General features: G+C 40.2%; 1 pseudogene; it reads left to right on the top strand.

Moving 5' to 3' along the window:
- Nucleotides 1-16,889: 16,889 nt before the first annotated feature.
- LOC136779482 (uncharacterized) lies at nt 16,890-19,265 on the top strand (annotated as a pseudogene).
- The last annotated feature ends 1,475 nt before the right edge of the window (nt 19,266-20,740 follow it).

Here is a 20,740-nt window from a genome sequence, read left to right as displayed (position 1 = left end):
AGTTAACATTAATCGTTTTAACCCGTTGCACGCGGGTTGTAAAATTAATCTGCCATCCGCTATCACGAGTAGGAAAGCTCTGATAAATTTAGAAACCAGTGATAATGCATGTTTCGCGTGGTCCGTGATGGCGGCACTCTATCCAGCGAAACCTACGGCTCATCCAAATCGTACGTCCTCTTATCCACATTTTCGGACGGTTTTAGACGTCGGTAGCCTAACCTTTCCGACTACGCTAAAACAGATCCCGAAATTCGAGGTGGATAACGACGTGTCGGTGAACATCTTCACCTTGGAGAATGAAGAGCAAAATAGCGACGCAAAAATTGTGCCTCTTCAGGTGACGAAGAAGAAGAGATCGAGGCATGCTAATCTTCTTCTCGTCAACGATGAATAGGGAGCTGCACATTTTATGTGCATAAGGAATCTCTCGAGACTGGTGCGAAGCCAATTCACCAAGAGAGAAAATGCTCATTATGTATGCGATCGGTATGTATTAATAATGATACAAATATAACTGCATATGTTTTATTTTTTTGTATAACTGCATATGTTTTATTTATTTTTTTTTTTTAGATGTCTCCACTACTTTCGCACAGTGGAGAGGCTGGAGTCGCATGAGCAGGATTGCGCGCAGCTCAACGATAATCTCCGCTTGATGTTACCGAGAGAGTCCGAGGATCGCTGGGTTTCCTTCAAGAACATCAAAAATGGGGAACGAGTGCCATTCGTCGTATACGCGGATCTGGAGTGCATATTATCAAAAGTTGAACAATCGAACAGTAGTGATATTTATCAGAAGCATGAACCTATGAGTGTAGGCTATTATTTAAAAAGTGCTCGCGATGCGTCACTCTCGAAATACGATGCTCATCGGGGTGACGACTGCATCGAATGGTTCGTACGCGAGCTCGAGGTCATTGCGCGCATCGCGAGCGAGAAACTGGGGACTGTCGTGCCCATGCATAATCTTAGTATTAGCGAACGATCGCGTCACTATAATGATCCCAATTGTCATATATGCAAAAAGCCGTTTCTTCCGAATCAACTACGAATTCGCGATCACGATCATCTGACCGGCAGATACAGAGGACCGGCTCACAATAATTGTAATTTAAATTTCAAAGATTCGCATGTCATTACAGTAATTTTCCACAATTTTTCCGGCTATGATTCACATTTCATTTTCGAGACGATCGCTAATTTGTACGAGGGATCGGTATATCTGCTGCCTGTGCATAAGGAAAAATACATTTCATTCACCAAATATCTGCGAAATTATAATATACGGCTGAGATTTATCGATTCGTTCAAATTCATGGCCTCCAGTTTGGACAAATTGAGCTCGTACTTGGCGGAATCTCAGCTGACAAATTTGAGGTCACAATTTTCGGAATTGAGCGTCGAGCACTTCGACTTGCTTACGAGGAAAGGTATTTTTCCTTACGACTATGTAGATAGTGCGGCTAGATTGGAAGAGACGGCTTTACCACCGCGGCAGTCGTTTCACAACAGACTGTCCGACAGCGATATCAGCGAGGAAGCATACAATCATGCCGTAGAGGTATGGACCAAATTCCACATGCGCACACTTGGGGAGTACAGTGACCTGTACCTGAAGACCGATGTCCTATTGTTGGCCGATGTTTTCGAAAGTTTTCGCGATAGTTGCATGCTAAATTATGAGTTGGATCCAGCCCATTATTATACGCTACCGGGCTTCACCTGGGACGCAATGTTGAAGCATACGGGAATCAGGCTGGAGCTTTTCACGGACGTGGATATGTTACTGTTCGTGGAGCGCGGTATACGCGGTGGTTTGAGTCAGTGCTCCCATCGTTACGAGAGGGCCAACAATCGGTACATGCGGGACTACGATCCGGCGGAACCGTCGAAATATCTCATGTATTACGACGTAAACAATCTGTATGGGTGGGCAATGTGTCAGCCGCTGCCCACCCATGGATTCCAATGGATCGAGGACGCTGCCAATCTCGATGTCTCCGCTATACCCTCGGATCATTCCGAGGGTTATATTTTGGAGGTCGATTTGGAGTATCCGCGCGAGCTTCACGACAAACACGCGGACCTACCGTTCTGCATGGTGCGCGAGAAGCCGCCGGGCGCGAGCCAGGAGAAGCTGCTGGCCACTTTAAACGATAAGACCCGTTACGTAATACATTATCGCGCTCTGCAACAATGTATGCGTAATGGACTCTTACTGAAGCGTATACATCGCGGTTTAAAGTTTCAGCAGTCCACCTGGCTTCGCGATTACATCGAGCTGAACACGCGTTTGCGCACCGCGTCCACCAATGAATTTGAGAAGAATCTCTTCAAGCTGATGAACAACGCGGTTTTCGGTAAAACAATGGAGAACGTGAGGAATAGAGTTGACGTGAGGCTCGCAACCAAGTGGGAGGGAAGATACGGGGCGGAAAGCCTGATTTCCAAACCGAATTTTCACAGTCTCGCGATTTTCAACGAGAATTTGGTCGCGATTCAATTATCGAAATTATCCGCGAAATTTGATAAACCCATTTACGTGGGAATGAGTATTTTAGATATTTCAAAAATTTGCTTGTATGAATTCCACTATGACTATATGCTTCCTACATTCGGTAGTAAATGTAGAGCGATGTATACCGACACGGACAGTCTGATATACAGTGTCGAGTGCGACGACGTTTACTCGGTCATGAAACGCGATCTCGCGCGATTCGACACCAGCGATTATCCTGACGATAATCGGTATGACTTGCCACGCGTCAACAAAAAGATACCTGGTCTGATGAAGGACGAGAACAATGGTCTTATCATGACCGATTTCGTAGGACTGAGGGCAAAAATGTATACTTTCAAGGTGCAGGACTGTGCGAAAATTACCAAAAAAGCCAAAGGTGTCAAAGGTTACGTTATCGATAGAAATATAACATTTGACGACTACAAGGATTGTTTGGACAATTTCACCGTACAGTCTCGCAGTCAAAATTTGATTCGATCGAGGCTGCACCAGGTTTTCTCGATCAGTCAGCGGAAGGTTGCCCTCAGTCCGTACGACAACAAGCGTTTCGTTACACCCGGCACCGCGGCGACTCTACCCTGGGGACATTATAGTCTGAAAGAATAATTTTTTTTTTTTTTTTTTTTTTTTTTATTCGCTTTATTTAGTTATTTATGTATTTATTGTTTTTATTTATTCGCTTTATTTATTTATTTATTGTTTTTATTTATTCCATATTTTGATACATCTTAATAAAAGTTTTTATAAAACATTGCTCTTATTTATCCAGGAATTGTGCGTACTGTCGAATCCCAGCCACTTAACGAACACTTTGTCGCCCTTTCTGCGCAATACTCTCTCCACCAGATACACATCGGGATTGATGGTTTTCGAAAGCTCGTATTCGTAAAATCCACCCAACAGTTGCGTGCCCCTGGAATCCTTGAGGAGATACGTAGCGGGATTGGTACTCTGCACTTTCGCCACCTCGAATATTTCGGTCGTCCAATTTGGCGTGTAGCCTTTGGCGAACATCTGCTTGTATTTACTGATTCGTACGAAATCGCCGACTTTGAACTTGGCACGACCTGCGACCTTGATGTGACTGTATACTGTCTTGAGTAGCTTATCTGCATGCTCGGGTTTCACATCCACGGGACGCATTCCCGTGGTACGATGCTTTCGCGCATTGTACGCATCCACCAACTCTTGCAGCATAGCGCGCCACTTGTAATTGCCGTTCAGCGTAAATCGTTTCCACATTTCCGTCTTCAACGTACGATTCCAGCGCTCGACTATCGACGCTTTCATCACGCTGTAGGTCGAGTAGTGATTTATCCCGCGTTTCCTCATCAACGCCCGAAAGTCACTGTTGTAAAACTCCTTGCCGTTGTCGGTCTGTAAATTTTTCGGACATCTACCGCCGTTCTTCAGTAGGATTCTCGTCATTGCCGTCGTCACTTCTCCGCCGCTCTTGGTCTTCAATGCCACCGCCCAAGCGTATTTCGAGAGGGTATCGATTACAGTGAGAATGTACTGGTGACCCGCATCGACGTAATTGCGCATATCAACAAGATCGGCCTGCCAGAGATCGTCGAAGCCGCGCACGATGACTCTTCTGCGTGGAAAATTTATCCTCGCCGGTGCGTGGAGCTCCTCCACCAACTGTATCTTTTCTTTGCTCATTTTTTTTTTTTTTTTTTTTTTCGAAATTCCTAATGAAAAGTGTTGCTAAGTATTGCTCTTTCCAGATCTCTTTTACTCACTTTATCATCCAATTTTTCGCAAATTGTTTGAAAAATTTGGTCCATCTTTTTCTCAAATTGTTCATTATGTGTATTCAATGCCATTGTCAGATATTGCTTGAATTCAAGCAGTAAATGCTCTAAATTGGGTTCGTGTTTCCTACTCTCACCATCCAGTCCAATTCCAAATTTATTTATCGACATTTCAAATGCACTACTTTGTATTTCAAAAATCAGTCTCTTTTTCCTCGCTATTATTCCTCTTTTTGATGGCTCGTAATGTCGAGAGTAAACATTCTACGATGTATGTTAAACAAATGCAAATTTCACAACAGCAGGAATCAGACATTTAATTTTTTTTTTTACCTCGTACTACCGAAAGACGTTGATATTACACTGAGGTAAGAGTGTAACGTGCAACTTTCTTTATACGATGAGATCCTCCTCGCGCAACTCCTCGATTATCGACTGTATCTCGTTGTGATGACTCGTATTACCGGCAGCCACCGACGCGATCAAAAGTCTCAAACGTTCGATCAATTCATTCGGATCGTTCCAATGTACGTAGTTGATTGGTCCCTCGGTGACACGCATTAGTCCTTTACCCCTTTTTTTCGATGCTGTTGATGCTGCGCCTGACGGTTTACTTGCGCCCGACGGTTTACTTGCGCTAGACGGTTTACTTGCGCCCGATGTTGACGCGTCAGAAGTTGACGATTTTCTTGCGCGTGATGTTGATGGTAACCGATAAGGCGGTAAAATAGGTTTTCCCAATAGCAATGGTTTCATAATTTCTGTATATTTTGCACCTCTATTACCTTTGATTTGTTTTAGACTATCGTTTAACAGTTTATGCGCTTTAGTTTGATTGAGAATACTCTTGTATCGTTCCAAATCGTCGGGTTCTATAATGGCTCGATTGGGTTCTCTCATGAAAATTAGTTCATAAGTACCTCTTGTACCGGTGTATAACTTCTTATCGAGAATAATATCTCCCTCATGACTTATTTCAAATTTACATTTACCAAGCGTCAGTTGATCATCTTCATAACGAGGTCCAAAAGCATGATCAATCAAGTTCTCCCTATCAGTCAGAAGTAATTTAATATACTTGCCAGGGATCGGATGTAATTTAATATGTTGAAAGACATGTTGAAACAAGCCTGGTTCCTGTTTTTCATCAACATTTAATTTTTCTAGCAAACTTTTTTTTGAATCGGGCGATGGTTGATCGGTTATAGAAGACTCGTCGTCGTCGTCGTCGTCGTCGGTCATGAAATCCAATGGATTCGTAATAGTTTCACTAATATTACTACTACTAAGATTCTTTGCTCGTTTATGCGGTGTCGATGTGAAGTAGGCTCCCCTCTTCAATTTATCGTTGTATTTGACAAATGAACTATTTGTGTTATCCTCCGTTTGCGAAACGAGTTTCTTCAATGGTTCGACTATCGGCTTGAATGTCTCATTCAAACTGCTCTCCATTATCGCCTTCTCCGATTTCAAGGCACGATGCTTGTCGCGAATGACCTCGCTCGTCTTGGCGATCCTCTTCAGAAGCGATTTTTCATCCATCGCGATGCTGTATAAAACAGCTATCCCCCGAATTGAACGGTTTTTAACCGAACTGTTGCGATGCTGTATACAACAGCTTTCCCCGAACTGACACGGGTTTTAACCGACCTGACGATCCGAACAGCCTGCGCTCCAGTATCAAACTGACACTCAAGGCCGTGATCGTGAAACCTTACCGGCATGACATTCACAAGGCCGAAACCTTACCGGCCTGTTCACTCGATCGTGGCGTACTCGTTGAAACCTTTGCGATAACGGCCGTTCCTCAGAGGGCTATCCTTGTCTATTACCAAGAAACCGTAATCGCGACTCCAACAGGTCGAACACAATGTGAGAAATTTCTCATACGACATATCACTGTTGACATGATCGTTGAAAATATGCTTCAGATTAGTTCCATCCTGCTTAAATATTATTAGCAAGTTTGCGTTATCTCGTATCAGATGCTTCGGTATTTTCGCATAAGTCTGACAGAGGTAGAAACAATCGATGTTGGAATGTCTACCCATGCAAAAGTAGTCCCTTATATTGTCCTGCTTGTCGTTGGCCACATCGTCGAATATGAAAATGGAATTCGGCTTTGCATCCGCGACGTTCACAACCTCGCAATTGTTGGAAAATTGAAAGTAACCAATTTCCTCCGTTTCCTGCAGAAGCTGCTCCAGATATCGATACTTCGGTTGCTGCAGCGACTTCGAGTAGACGTACAGGTTCTCGAATCTCACACCGTGCGGACTCTCTATGAGGCTCAGCAGCACGTTTGTCTTACCGCAATTCGACGGACCGCAAACTATGCAGCGTATCGTAGATGGTAATAGCGATCCGTGACGTTTTCTTATTTGCGCGGTAGCATTGTGAGCATCCAAATTTGTCACGCGAATAGTCGGCACGTGCTTCACGAAATGCATCCTCGCTATTAACCTTCGGGAACAGCCGTATCGTTCATTTATATTTCGCGATTCACGGAACTATTCGGTCAGTTGCCATTACGATGTCGTTCATGCTAGTCGTCGTCGATTCCCTGCAGAACTTGACGAATCATCAGCTCGAACACATACCGAAGATCGTATTGCTCGAGTACTTTCCAGACAGTATCGCGAGTGTGTGGGAAAGATTACCTCGGCACATTCGCGCGGACTCGGATGTGCAGCAATATCAATATTGTTTGCAACACTACAATCTACCTGATACCACTCACCACGACGGACCACCGAGACGGATAAAAGACTGTTACGTTTGTCAGCAAGAGAAGCAGTTGCTTTAAATGTCTGGATCGTTCTTCAATAAAGTCTTGAAAAAATTGCCATTTGAGCTGCACGTGCCCGGTTACAATTATTGCGGGCCCGGCACTCGACTTCGCGAAAGATTGGAGCGCGGCGATCGTGGTATAAATCCGCTGGACGAGGCCTGCCTCGATCACGACTTAGCATATTGGCACAACGAGGATCTACCGGAGCGTCATCAGGCAGATAAAGTGCTAGCGAGGAGAGCGCGTGAACGTATTACCGCAAGAGACGCGACCTTGGGTGAACGCGCGGTCGCCGCAGCCGTATGGACATCGATGAATGCTAAGCGTAAACTTGGCTTGGGATTACATAATATTGTTGCGATGAAGAAAGCAGTAGCGGCTAAAAAAAAGAACAACAAGAAAAAAATTGGTATTACGAGGAAGAGAAGAATTCGAGTGCCGAGGAAACGGGGTGGTATAATACCTATACTTCCACTACTAGGTGCAGTCGGAGCACTTGCAGGTGGGGCATCGGGTATAGCGAGTGCTGTAAACCGTGCAAAAGCTGAGAGAGAAGGATTGCGGGAAATGCAACGTCACAATCGCGCGATGGAAGCGTCGCGCGAGAGAGGTCGAGGTCTTTATCTGAAACCGTACAAGCGAGTCGTCGGAGAGGGTATCCGTGGAAAAAAAAAACAAAAAAAAAACAAAAAAAAAACAAAAAAAAAACGACAAAAAAACGGTCGAGGAAGAAAATGAATGAGGGAAAATTTCGTCGTGGCGATGCTTTCCCGGATTCAGGTCCTACTAGTAACGTACAATTGACACGCATCTGCCGACGCATACCATACTTCCGTGGAGTCTTTATGCGCACATCTCTGCCGCTAGACGGGCCGCGGTGCAACGAGTGCGCGATCGTGAATCTCGACGATCAATGCGGTCCTGGTACCCACTGGGTAGCCTACGTCAAGCGTAACGACATCGTCCTATACTTTGATTCCTTCGGAAATTTGAAACCGCCGAAAGAATGTGTGCGTTACTTTGGCCCTAACGTTACAATCTACTACAATCATGATCGATATCAATCGTACGATAAAAGCAATTGCGGTCAGTTGTGCGTGAAATTCCTGCGAGAACAGATACTTTGAAACAAAAATGTCTTTCACCGTGACATTATCGGATCGTAAATCAGTATTAAATTCAGATTTCTTTCCCCCCATCAATCTGCAAGACGATCGCTACGAGATCGGTCTCGTGGACATGCAAACGTTCAACTCGATAGCCAATGTGGACGAGACGAATAATAAGTTTTACTACGATAACGATAAGGTGCTGACGATACCCAGAGGCTGTTACGAGTTGAGTGCCATAAATGAATTTTTCCAGTCTGAAATTTCTGCGAGACACGAAATTAAAGACGACATTGACAGCGTCATTCTTCTACGAGCGAATAACAATACACTGAAGAGTGAAATATTCTGCAAATATTCGATTGACTTTGGAAAACCGAATAACATTGGCTCGCTACTGGGCTTCTCGTCGAATCGCGTGATCGAGCCGAACGTTCAGGCTGAATCCGACGATACCGTGGACATTGTGAAAACAAATATTCTACGCATCGAGTGCAACATTGCGGGTGGTGCGTACACCAACGGTAGACCACGACACATTATTCACGAGTTCTTTCCCAGCGTACCACCGGGCTATAAAATCTCGGAGGCACCGAAAACCGTCATTTATCTACCGGTCATCGTCAGAGTAATCGACCGTCTCACGTTACGTATCCTCGATCAGGACGATCGTCTCGTAGACTTTGGACGTGAAGAAATTACCATAAGATTACACATTAAGAAATGTTAATTTACAAAAGTAGTAGTAGCGAGGATTATAAAGCGGTGAAACTGGATGAAACGTTCGCTAGTCGTTCGTCCTACGTGGAGTCGAATACACCGGCTCGGAGTGAAAATCGCGACAAGAGGAGCTTCCTGCTAACGAGAAGAAATATCGAATTTTTACAATCATTGGGATTCACCGTGAAGAGATTGGGCGAAGGTAGTACATAGTGGAACAATGGCAGATCCCTTGAACGTCACCGCACGGCTGACCTACGACAATCGCATCACGAAAATGGAGATGCATGCCTACAATCCGTATGCGAACGCCTCGTTGGCGAACAGCGACGAGATTCGCATTCCCATACAGCAGCAAGATTTGATACTCCTGCCGTGCGAGAGTTATCTCTACGTCGAGGGCCTGCTGGTGGAGGGTACGCGTGACGCGAGCGCCACCAACGACGATACAGTTACGCTCGACTGCAATTCCGCGGCCTTCCTCTTCGACGAGATTCGTTATGAATTGAACGGTATCGAGATCGACCGATGCAGAACCGTCGGTATTACCAGCACTCTGAAGAATCTCGTTTCCCTGAGCACCGAGGAGAGCGCCAGTCTACGTCATTCCGGATGGTTCGTCGCTACGGCCAGAGACCGGCTCAAAAAGGAGGCTGTTAAGAATTTCAGCTTTTGCGTGCCCCTGAAAATGCTGCTGGGATTCTGCGAGGATTATCGGCGAATCGTCGTTAACGCGCGTCACGAGCTCGTTTTCATTCGCGCCCGCGACGATACAAACGCCATTTACTCATCGGTGAAAATCACCAATTCGTCGATCAAGCTGCTACGAGTGCAATGGAGAATACCCCATGTGACTCTGAACGAAATTACGAAACTCCAATTTCTCGGTATCGTCGAGCAGGACAAGAGTCTGTCACTCGCTTTTCGCGCCTGGGAACTTTACGAGTATCCCCTTCTGCCCAAGTCGCAGCGACACACGTGGTCCGTGAAAGCGTCCACGCAATTGGAGAAGCCGCGATACGTCATTCTGGCGTTCAGAACGAACAAGAAGAGTAATCAGCACGAGGATGTGCTGAGATTTAATCATTGCAAAGTCCTCGATGTCAAACTCTATCTGAATTCCGAATCCTATCCGTACGATCGTCTCGACACTGATTTCACGGAATCCCGCTACTCCGTCCTCTACGACATGTATGTAAAGTTTTTCACCTCCTATTACGCTGGTGAGAAACTCGGGAGACCCATGCTCGACTATACGGACTTTTTGACGTACGGGCCGCTCTTCGTCATCGACTGCTCGCATCAGAACGAGTCCATAAAAACCGGCACGGTCGACGTTAAACTCGAGATCGAGTGTATGGAAATCATTCCGGATAATACTACAGCCTACTGTTTAATCATACACGATAAAATTGTACAATATAATCCTCTTACGAATATTGTTAGAAATGTAAGTTAAAAAAAATAAGAAAACAATTTTTATTAAATAAATATATAATAAACAACAAATTTATTCATTATTTTTTGATACAAAATACCTATCAAACTTTAGACTTAAATTCCACGTTGTGATATTTTCCTCCTTTATATAACATTATTAAATTATTGGATGCTGCAGCCTTTTGTAGGTGCTGCAACTGCTCCGTATCTTCCGCCAATTTTGCCATTCTCCCTGGCAAGAATACCCAATCGGTTGTTGACAGCTTTACAATGATTTTCATTCCATATTTTGTCATAATTTTGTCCACTTCGGAAATATCGTACTCTTGATTTTCCGTCAAGCTATTTAATTTCACAAAATTTTTTGGAATGACGCTTCCCAATTCATTGATTTTATTGAAATTCATTTTTATCTCTATGAAAAAAAAAAAAAAAAAAAAAAAAAAAATGATTAGTCTCATTAAAGTTAAAAACTCAATTAAATAATGCATGTACTAATCGAATGAAAAAAAAAATATCCTTACCTTTTTTATGTAACAAACAAGTTTCTTTTTAATGCGTTCAAACACACACACAAACTTATTTTTTCTTAATAGTTTAAGCACGCGTGGTACGACTATGCAGCTCTCGTTTAACAGACTGACTTTTTATATGAACGATATTGTCATATATTAAGCGTATGCAATGTTTGGAAGGGGTAATTTTTGTTTATTTTTTTTCTTTTTTACTTGCGATGAATTTCCATTGTGATTGATCTATAGGTTTATCACAGTATAACACAATAGGAAAAAATATCTATGGATATCACTATACGGGGATTATTCAGAGGGTATAGTGTATCCTTCTTAATTAAGAAAGAAATAATGGAAGGGGTAATTTTTTTTTTTTTTATTTGCGATAAATTTCCATTGTGATTGACCTGTAGGTTTATCACAGTATAACACAATAGGGAAAAATATCTATGGATATCTCTATATACGGGGAGGGTATAGTGTATCCTTTAAGAAAGAAAGAATGGACTTCTAATGTAATTTCATATTGAAAACAAACGATAAAGACTCTCTCTCTCTCTCTCTCGACGGGATTTCTTCAGAGGCTGCATTCAGTCCTCGAACGTTCATCAGTGCGGATAGTAAAGTAGAAAATTAAAGAAATGGAAAGTGAACGTTGTTTAGTGACAATAAATCTAGTAGAGGAGGAGGAGGATAAAAATCAAGCAGAATCGATGTCTGATTACATCAAAAGAATTAACGATTCTCATAATCGTTATTTTGAAGAATATGAAGCAATGCTTCATCATAATATGCACATGAACTGTAAGTACTTATTTTAATTTCTTTTAAAGAAAAAAAACCCTACCCATCCATACAGATTGTTTATTTCAATAAATAGAATCATAAAAGAATTTTACGACACATATATTTGAAAACTGTTAACAATCCCACTATTTGACCAATTTTTTTTTTTTGTATTATTATTCAAAACGAAGAATTACGAAAAAAAAAATTTTTTTCTTTTATTTTTTACCAGCCATTGCTTTAGAGGAGAGGGAGGAAGAAGAGGAGATGGTGGAAGAAGAGGAGATGGTGGAAGAAGAGGAAGAAGAAGAAGAAGAAGAAGAAGAGTTTGTGATTTTTGTAAGTATATTTGCTTTGTTAAAATAGTTATTACAATATCAAAAAAAAAAAAAAATAACAAAATGTTTCTCAAATATGTCCCAGGTGAAAAATATGGCCACACAAACGGAGTCCATTGCTACAAGAACTGAGGCTACGCAAATGGAGCCTCAGATAGATCTCACACCACATTACTGGTGTACAAATTGTACAAAATATGGTCACCTACGCATCAATTGTTCACTACCAGAGTGGTGTAGCATTTGTCATAAATATATACATCATGCAATTGAATGTAAAAAAAATTTCTAAAAAAAAAAAAGCATTGTAAATAAAACCTTTTTAATACTTCAATAAATTATAATTAAAAAAAAAAAAAAAAAAAAAAGATTCCCTTTTTTCTAACTTACGAAAAAAAAAAAAAAAAAAATATGGGGGAGCGATCACTGGATCGCTCTCTACGAGTATTCTCTCTCTCTCTCTCTCTCTCTCTCTCTTTCTCCAAAGCGATCATCGCACTACTCTCTCTCTTGTATGGCTTAACGTAAGGGGGATGGGGGGCTCTCTCTCTTGTACGGATAAACGTAAGGGGGACCACGTGTGTACCCTACGAGTTTATTCTGCTGGAATCTCTCTCTCTCTCTCTCTCTCTCTCTCTCTCTCTCAGGCGTCCACTGCTTAACATTAGAGGGGGGGAGGTCACGTGTGTACCCTACGAGTTTAACGTCGGGGGAGGACGATGCGCATGCGCACAACCGCGCACGAGGAGAGGGGGCAATTCCCCTACTTCCCTTGCCCCCGCGGGACCCCGACCCCCTCGCCACGCGGTCCCAGAACCATCCTAGCTACTCTACTGACGTGGAAGATAATCTGGAAAAATTTAGTGGAGACGGTTGTGACAACGTATATAGCTGGTTTCAAAACTTCGAGAACGTTGCCGACATATGTGATTGGAACGAAATAGAAAAAATTGTTTACGCTCAGAGACTAATGATAGGCTCCGCGAAACTGTTCGTGAGATTTGAAATGAGAAGCATTAAGACGTGGGCGGGATTTAAGCGGACTATCACCAAGGAGTTCGCAAGGACGATAAATAGCAATGAAGTACACAAGAAACTCAGTATTGCTCGGAAACAAAACAACGAATCATACGAGGCATATGTGTACCGAATGCTCGAAATAGCAAGTCACGCGGATATTGAAATTGAGGCTCGGATACAATACATCATTGACGGTATTGAAGACTTGGAAGTAAACAAATCGGTTCTGTATGGAGCGGAAACAGTTAAAGAGTTGAGAAAACGTTTCCGACTTTACGAAATGCAAAGAAAAAATTGCAAACGAAGACAATCGCCAAATCACGGACAAAACAGTGGTAAATCGAAGAAGCAAGCTCCAACACAAATCATTGATAAAACAGACCGATGTTTTAATTGTGGCGACAAAAATCACCGCAGTAAAGAGTGCCCCTCTAAAGCAAAAGGGAAAAAGTGTTTTAAGTGCTGCAGGTTCGGTCATATTGCTTCGGAGTGTCGTAGTGAGGGACAGAGGGAGCAACTACTTACTGTCAACGCGATAGACGGCCGAGACAAAAAGACATACAAGACTGTGGAAATCCTTGGAAAGTCGGTGGTAGCAGTGATAGATTCGGCAAGTGATTTACATCTAATACGGCGTAGCCTATATGAACGATTGGGTGCTCCAGAACTGGACAATATCCCGCGACAATTTGGCGTAGTGGGGGATTTCACGGTGCAGACCCTGGGAAGATTCGAGATCAGCGTAACGATCGATGCTATCCGATTCGATTTCAGTTTCGACGTAATTCCAGACCGCTTTATGAATCACGATATGATCATAGGTAGTGAATTATCCGACTATGCGGAGGTCAGACTGAAACGAAGGGAAGCATTTTTGAGTAGAATTGAACTGGAGTTGACCGATGAAGAGGAACCGGTGCCAACAACTACCGATTCGATATGGATGGGAATAGTAAGCGTTAACGCGATAAATAATTATGACGTTTGTATATCTCACATCAGTGATCGAAAGGTAAAAACGGAATTGAGACGAATTTTGGAAGATTATTCGCCGGAGAAAACGAGGGACACGGGTGTAAAAATGCGAATCTTATTAAAAGACAACACACCAGTCTTTCAGCAGCCCCGACGATTGTCAGCAGTCCAAAAAAAAGTGGTTAACGATATAATAGCCGAGTAGACAAAAGAAGGAATAGTCCGCCCAAGTGCATCAGAGTACGCAAGCCCTGTAGTGCTGGTGAAGAAGAAAAGTGGAGAACCTAGACTATGTGTCGATTACCGAATGCTTAATCGCAAAATAATACGTGACAGATATCCACTTCCTTTAATTGAGGATCAGCTGGCTCGACTTCAGGATGCTCTCGTCTTCACAACGCTGGACCTGAGGAATGGATTTTTCCATGTGGCAGTCGACGAGCAGAGCGTCAAATACACGTCGTTCGTGGTGCCCGACGGGCAATTCGAATTTTTGAAAGTTCCTTTCGGACTGTGCAATTCGCCCTCTGTATTTCAGCGGCATGTGCGAGCAGTGTTCCGAGACTTGATTAGTGAAGGCACAGTCCTTGCCTACTTAGACGACTTAATTATACCTAGTAGAACGGAAACAGAAAACGTGGCCAAACTGAAAGTTGTGTTGGTGAGAGCGATGGAATACGGGATGGACTTCAACTGGAAGAAGTGTGATTTCCTTGTTAGCAAAGTGGACTACCTAGGATACGTTATAGAAGCCGGGAGCATAAGACCATCGGAAGCAAAGATTAAGGCAGTGTTGGATTTTCCCGTGCCGTCGACATTGAAGAAAGTCCAAAGCTTCCTTGGACTGACCAGCTACTTCAGGAAATTTATCCCGAAGTTTGCAATTATCGCCAGGCCGCTCTCGCAGCTATTAAAAGGACACGAAATTTGAGTTTGGGGCGACCCAACAAGCGGCTTACGAGACACTGAAGACAGCACTGATTAAAAAGTCTACAATTAAATTATATAAACCAAATGCTGAAACAGAAATTCATACCGATGCATGCATCGAAGGGTTGGGCGCCATCCTCCTCCAGAAGAGCGAAGAAGACGGGCTGTTGCACCCCGTATACTACGCGAGCTGGAAAACGACACCAGTGGAGCAAAGATATTCAAGTTACGAACTTGAAGTACTGGCAATAATTAGAGCTCTCAAGAAATTTAGAGTGTATCTCTTGGGTATTCCCTTCAAGATCGTGACAGACTGCCAAGCATTTGTTTCAACCGTAAAAAAGAAAAACATGTGTTTACGAGTATCACATTGGGCCTTGCAGTTAGAAGAATATCAATATACCATTGAACATCGTACGGGATCCGCGATGAAACATGTCGACGCTCTCAGCAGAAATCCAGTGACAGTGTTATGCATACGAGAAGAGCGATGTGGATTATTAGAGAAAATTAGGAAGCATCAAGAGGAAGATCAAGAAATCAAGGAGATAGTGAATAAACTAAAAGTGGGAGAGGAGTCTGATTTCGCGCTACTAAATAAAGGGATACTATACAGAGTAAAAACTGGAGTAGAATAGTTAGTTGTGCCTAAGGTAATGCAATTTGAAATAATCAGGCAGTTTCATGAAAAGGGACACTTCGCAGCTAACAAAACGATTTATCTGATTAAGCAAGAGTTCTGGTTTCCCAACATGCAGAATAGAGTGAATAAGTTCGTGTCTAGTTGCGTGAAGTGTATTTTATCCGAAAAGAAAAAAGGACATGGAGAAGGATACTTGCACCCGATCGATAAGGGAGATGTCCCACTCGATACTTACCATGTGGATCACCTGGGTCCGCTCCCAACGTCGAACAAAAATTATAACCACATTTTTGCCGTGATAGATGCCTTTACAAAATTTGCATGGTTATATCCGGTGAAAACGACAACGTCGGCTGAAACAATAAAATGTTTGACTCGGCAGGCCGCAGTCTTTGGAAATCCGAGAAGAATTATATCAGACCGGGGCACGGCGTTCACGTCAGAGGAGTTTCATAGTTACTGTAAGACTCAGAATATCCAACATGCGCTGATCACCACTGGAATACCTAGGGCCAATGGGCAAGTAGAAAGACTTAATAGGACAGTGATACCAGTGCTGAGAAAGCTGTCGATAGAGAAACCCTCAGACTGGTATAAATACACCGACAGAGTGCAACAGTTTGTCAATGCTACTTTGCATAGGGCGTTGGGAAGAACTCCTTTTGAAGTGCTGATTGGTGTGAAAATGAAATTAAAAGACGACCTGGAATTTAGGGAATTGATAAACGAAGAAATGATTAATCAATATGGCGATATACGGGACGCAATACGACAGGCCGCCAAAGAGAAAATATTGAAAATTCAGCAAGAAAATCGGCGGACATTTAACAAAAAGCGGAAAGGAACAAAAAATTTCAACATTGGCGACCTGGTAGCTATTAAGAGGACTCAGCAATGCCTAGGAATGAAGATCCGCTCACCATTTTTAGGGCCGTATAAAATTAGTAAAGTCTTGAGAAACGGTCGATATATTGTTAACAAAATAGGAGATCACGAAGGTCCGCATACCACAAGTACTGGAGCCGACTATATAAAACCATGGAGCGAACTTGGAGAATATGAGTACGAGTCCGATGCTGAATGTCAGGTAGAAGCTGATGAAGAAGACGACCCTTAGGGAGATGACGCGGTATCGAGGCCGATACTTTGAGCAGAATGGCCGAGTGTGGTATCCTACATTGTCGACCTAGGAGAGGCAAAGGAGGGGAAGAGGGAGGAATGGCGAAGACAAGGAGGGAGTCGCTGATAAGCCGTCGTCGCGGAAAGTAGTAATTAAACTAAGCTGACTTTGTATTGAATTTATTCGTTATAATAAATTGACATCCTACATAGAGGATCTGGAAAATGCAGTTGGTTGTAACGAGTGGCAATAAATTATTAAGAGTATTGAACAATCTAAAAGTAAGAGAACAATTTTTGTTTGCAATGGAAATAAAGTTTGTTTTGTCCAATCATTCTTAAGAGTGCTGTAAAATTTTAAAAGTTAAATAATTTTAAAGAATTATTAAAGAAAATAGTTAGATGATCAGGTCTAATGTTTTAATATTAAGAGAAATTCAAATATTAAGTTTGAGTTTTATTTTTACTGCAAATACAGAGAATAAGAGCAATCCTGTGTCAAAGCCAAGGATTATAAGAGATCTGCATCTTCGCGGTAATAATAAGACTATGGAATGTATTGAAAGCTTGAAAATGTATGATATGCAAGAAAAATTGGTGGTTTGGAACTCAAGATGTCAATAAAAAACTGACTGTCGTCTTACCTACGTTAAAGCGAATTTTGGAAGAATGTAATCTCATGAAATCTAAAATGATTCAAATTTCTTAAAATAATTTAGAGACTGAGAAACTTAAATTAAGAAATTTAGAAATTAACAGTTCTCAAATAATTTCATAGAAAATTCGATCAGAAACAGTTGAAAATAAAGAAAATAATGTAGGGTTAAAGAAAAGAAAATTAGATGAAAGTGTTGATTCGTGTCAAACTAGAGTAAGGAATACTCCAGAGGGTGAATTATTGGATTTTAATAATGAAGTTGTTAAAAGATCAGAGAGGTTCAAGGATGAATTTATTTATTCTAAAATTAATATCAAGAGAAATAGAAATTAACGCAAAGATCAAATTTTCATCTTTGGCTAGATTATTTTAAATCTGACTTAATGACTAATGATCTTTTGGATGTAATAGGTTCAAAAATTGAAGGACCGCAAAACCTTTCGGTTATAAAAGAATTAAAACGAAATAGTTTGGTTAGAGATATCATTATTAATCATTTAGATGAGAATTATCATAGGATTTTAAATGAGTCTGATCCTAAAGAAATTTAAGAAAAAGAAAAATAACATAGAAAGAATGAGTCAAATGTGACTAATGCCTCAGTAAGAACCAGATTGTATCAAATCAAAATGAAGAAATAGGAAAAAATAAATGATTTCTGAGAATGTTACGATTCAATAATTTGAGAATATGAAAATTGTGAGAATGCTGTGCCTTTTACTGAAAAGGAAAAAAGCTCATCGTTTTATCAGGCTGTATCTTCCACAGTTGTTGAACTTCGAAATGCTAATTTAATAAACAGACAAACTTATAAAAAAGATATGAGTCTGGAGGAGATTAAGTCTTTTCTTTTACAATTAGAGGCAGAAAAGAAAACTGAGACTAAAGAGGAAGTTAGATTTCAAAGAGTATATGTATAAAGATTGTCAGCAAACATCTAAAAACAAGTGTTATAGGTGTAATGGAACAGGTCATTGGTCTGATGATTGTAAACAAAGGATACTGGAAACTGGTTTTGCTATTTTTGTCAAGCTATTAAGTTCCATAAAGATCAAGATTGTTCACAGGCTACAGCGGTTCCGGTAAAAACATTAATAAAAACAAGAGGTTTAAGAATAATAATTTTCATAAAATTAATAAGAGTAAAAATGAATCAAATATAAATAATTAGTACAAGAATGAACAAAAGAGATTCAAAAACAAAGAGATCAATCAGACATCAGGCAATAAAGAAAAGCAAAATCATTCAAGTAAGTCATTTTTAGTTAAGAGTATAGATGAGTCAAAAGTAGTTGTAAAATTTATTGGTAAATTTGGTGCGACAGATCTTATAGATGATAAAAGTTTTATTTTAAGCGATTTTAATAAATGCGAAAATAGAATGATTAAGAAAGCAAATAAGAATGATTTTGCAGATATAGTAATAGATGGCAAAGGAAATCTTTTATTGCAGGCTGATGCAACTGGAGATGTTCTCAAGTTAACTGATGTGGTAGCAGCAAAAGATATTTCTGAGAATTTTTTTATCGCTAAGAAAATTAGTAGATGCCGGCTTTAGCATTTATTTAGATGATAAGTTACTTAAAGTTTATAACACAGTCACAAACAAAACTGTTTTAGAAGGAGTTAATCAAAAACCCAGTTGGATTGTAACTTTTGAGGTCATAATAGATAATGATAATTTTGAGTTTGAAAAATATTCTTGTAACGCACAAATAATTTCCTTTCAATAGTTTTATGAACAATCGCATGGAAGCATACAAGACAAAAATTGGTTTGCTTCGGAGGGAGTAACTAGAGAAGCAGAGAATACCGATGATGCGATTCGGAGGGAGAATGAAAAGCTCATTGATTTAAACCAAAATAAAGAGTTAAATACAGAAAATAAAATTATCATTACTGATTGTACGAAAGCTCGATCTCTAGAGATACAATTAAAATAGATTATTTAGATTCTTTTAAGAGTATAGAAGAAATATTCATCAAAAATCCGTTTGAGAAAAAGCCAAATAATTTCGAGAGGAAAAATAATTAAGCGATGTTGTAGCATGTACGTTTAGGTCATGCTTCGTTGAACTATTTAAAAAAAGTTTAGAAAATTATTAAGGGTTTAGAAAATATTAAATTTGATGATTCCATTTTAGAGTGTGAAGTTTGTATAATGGCAAAGATAAAAAAGTTAACATTTAAAGAAACAAGGAAGAGCAGAAAACCCTTTACAAGTGATTCATGCGGATACGATGGGACAAATTAAACCAACAACATACCCAGATTTTAAAAGATTTATTTTGGTTTTTGTGGATGATTGCTCAAGATTTTCAAAGGCATATTCCGTAAAATCCAAAGACGAAATTGGCGATATCTTAGAAAAATTTATTGTATCTGCTCGAAATTTGTTAGGTAACGAAGACGAAAAGATATGTTATATTAGATCGGATCAAGGCACTGAATTCACAGGTGAAAAGTTTCTTGAAATATTAGGAAAAGAACATACAGAAACAGAGTTATTTCAATTTTATACTCCAGAGCACAATGGAGTTACCTAAAGATTTAATAAAACAATTCAAGAGAAAATAAGAGCGTATGTTTGACTCGGGTTTATTAAAAAGTATGTGGGAACTAACTGTTAATGCTGCTGTACATGCATATAACAGGAACCCTCACAAAACTATAGCGTTTAGAGTTCCATTAGAGAAATTTGCACCAAGTACAAATTTTCATTTCAATTAAATAAAGAGATTTGGGTGTATAAGTTATGTATAGTTACCCGTACGTAAATATTAATCTGAAGAAATTCTGAAAAATCTCTGAATAATTATAAAAAACTCTGATAAACTGTGAAAGTTACAGAAAATTCATAAAAATTTTTGAAAGAATGTGAAATAGTATGATATATTTTTAAATATCTCTGAAATTCTATAAAAATTGGAACAGTTTTCAGATAAAATTTATTAAATTTTCATAGGTTTTTCAGATATCTTTTTAAGAATTTTCAGAGTTTTTCAGAATTTTTTAGAAAAACGCCTTTTAAAATTGTCTCATATGCCAAATACATTGTTAGTTCTCTGTTATAATACTGCGCGGGTCAGTACAAATAAATTGCATATAATATAGAATGTTTTTTACTTTCCTTTATTTTTGTTTAATATTCAATACAAAATTGTAATAAGTTATGATAAGATCATATATATTATTTTTAAAGAGACGTATATACTTTTAATAGTTTCAGTCACAATAACAACCTTTCGGAATAGTTATATAGTAATCTAAGGCATTTATTTCTACCAAAAATCCAGGTTTTAATAATAACCCGCACAGCATTTAAAATAAAATTTACATTTTAGAAATGTTGCAATATAATTTTTACATAACAGCTTAAATAAGAATATTACAGAAATGTTTATAATGTAATCTTACG

This window comes from Prorops nasuta, unplaced genomic scaffold, assembly GCF_024137725.1.
Source record: "Prorops nasuta isolate Cenicafe-Biocafe unplaced genomic scaffold, Cenicafe_Pnas_1.2 PNAS00017, whole genome shotgun sequence".
Taxonomy (NCBI): Eukaryota; Metazoa; Arthropoda; class Insecta; order Hymenoptera; family Bethylidae; genus Prorops; species Prorops nasuta.
This window is presented reverse-complemented; position numbering and strand designations above follow the sequence as displayed.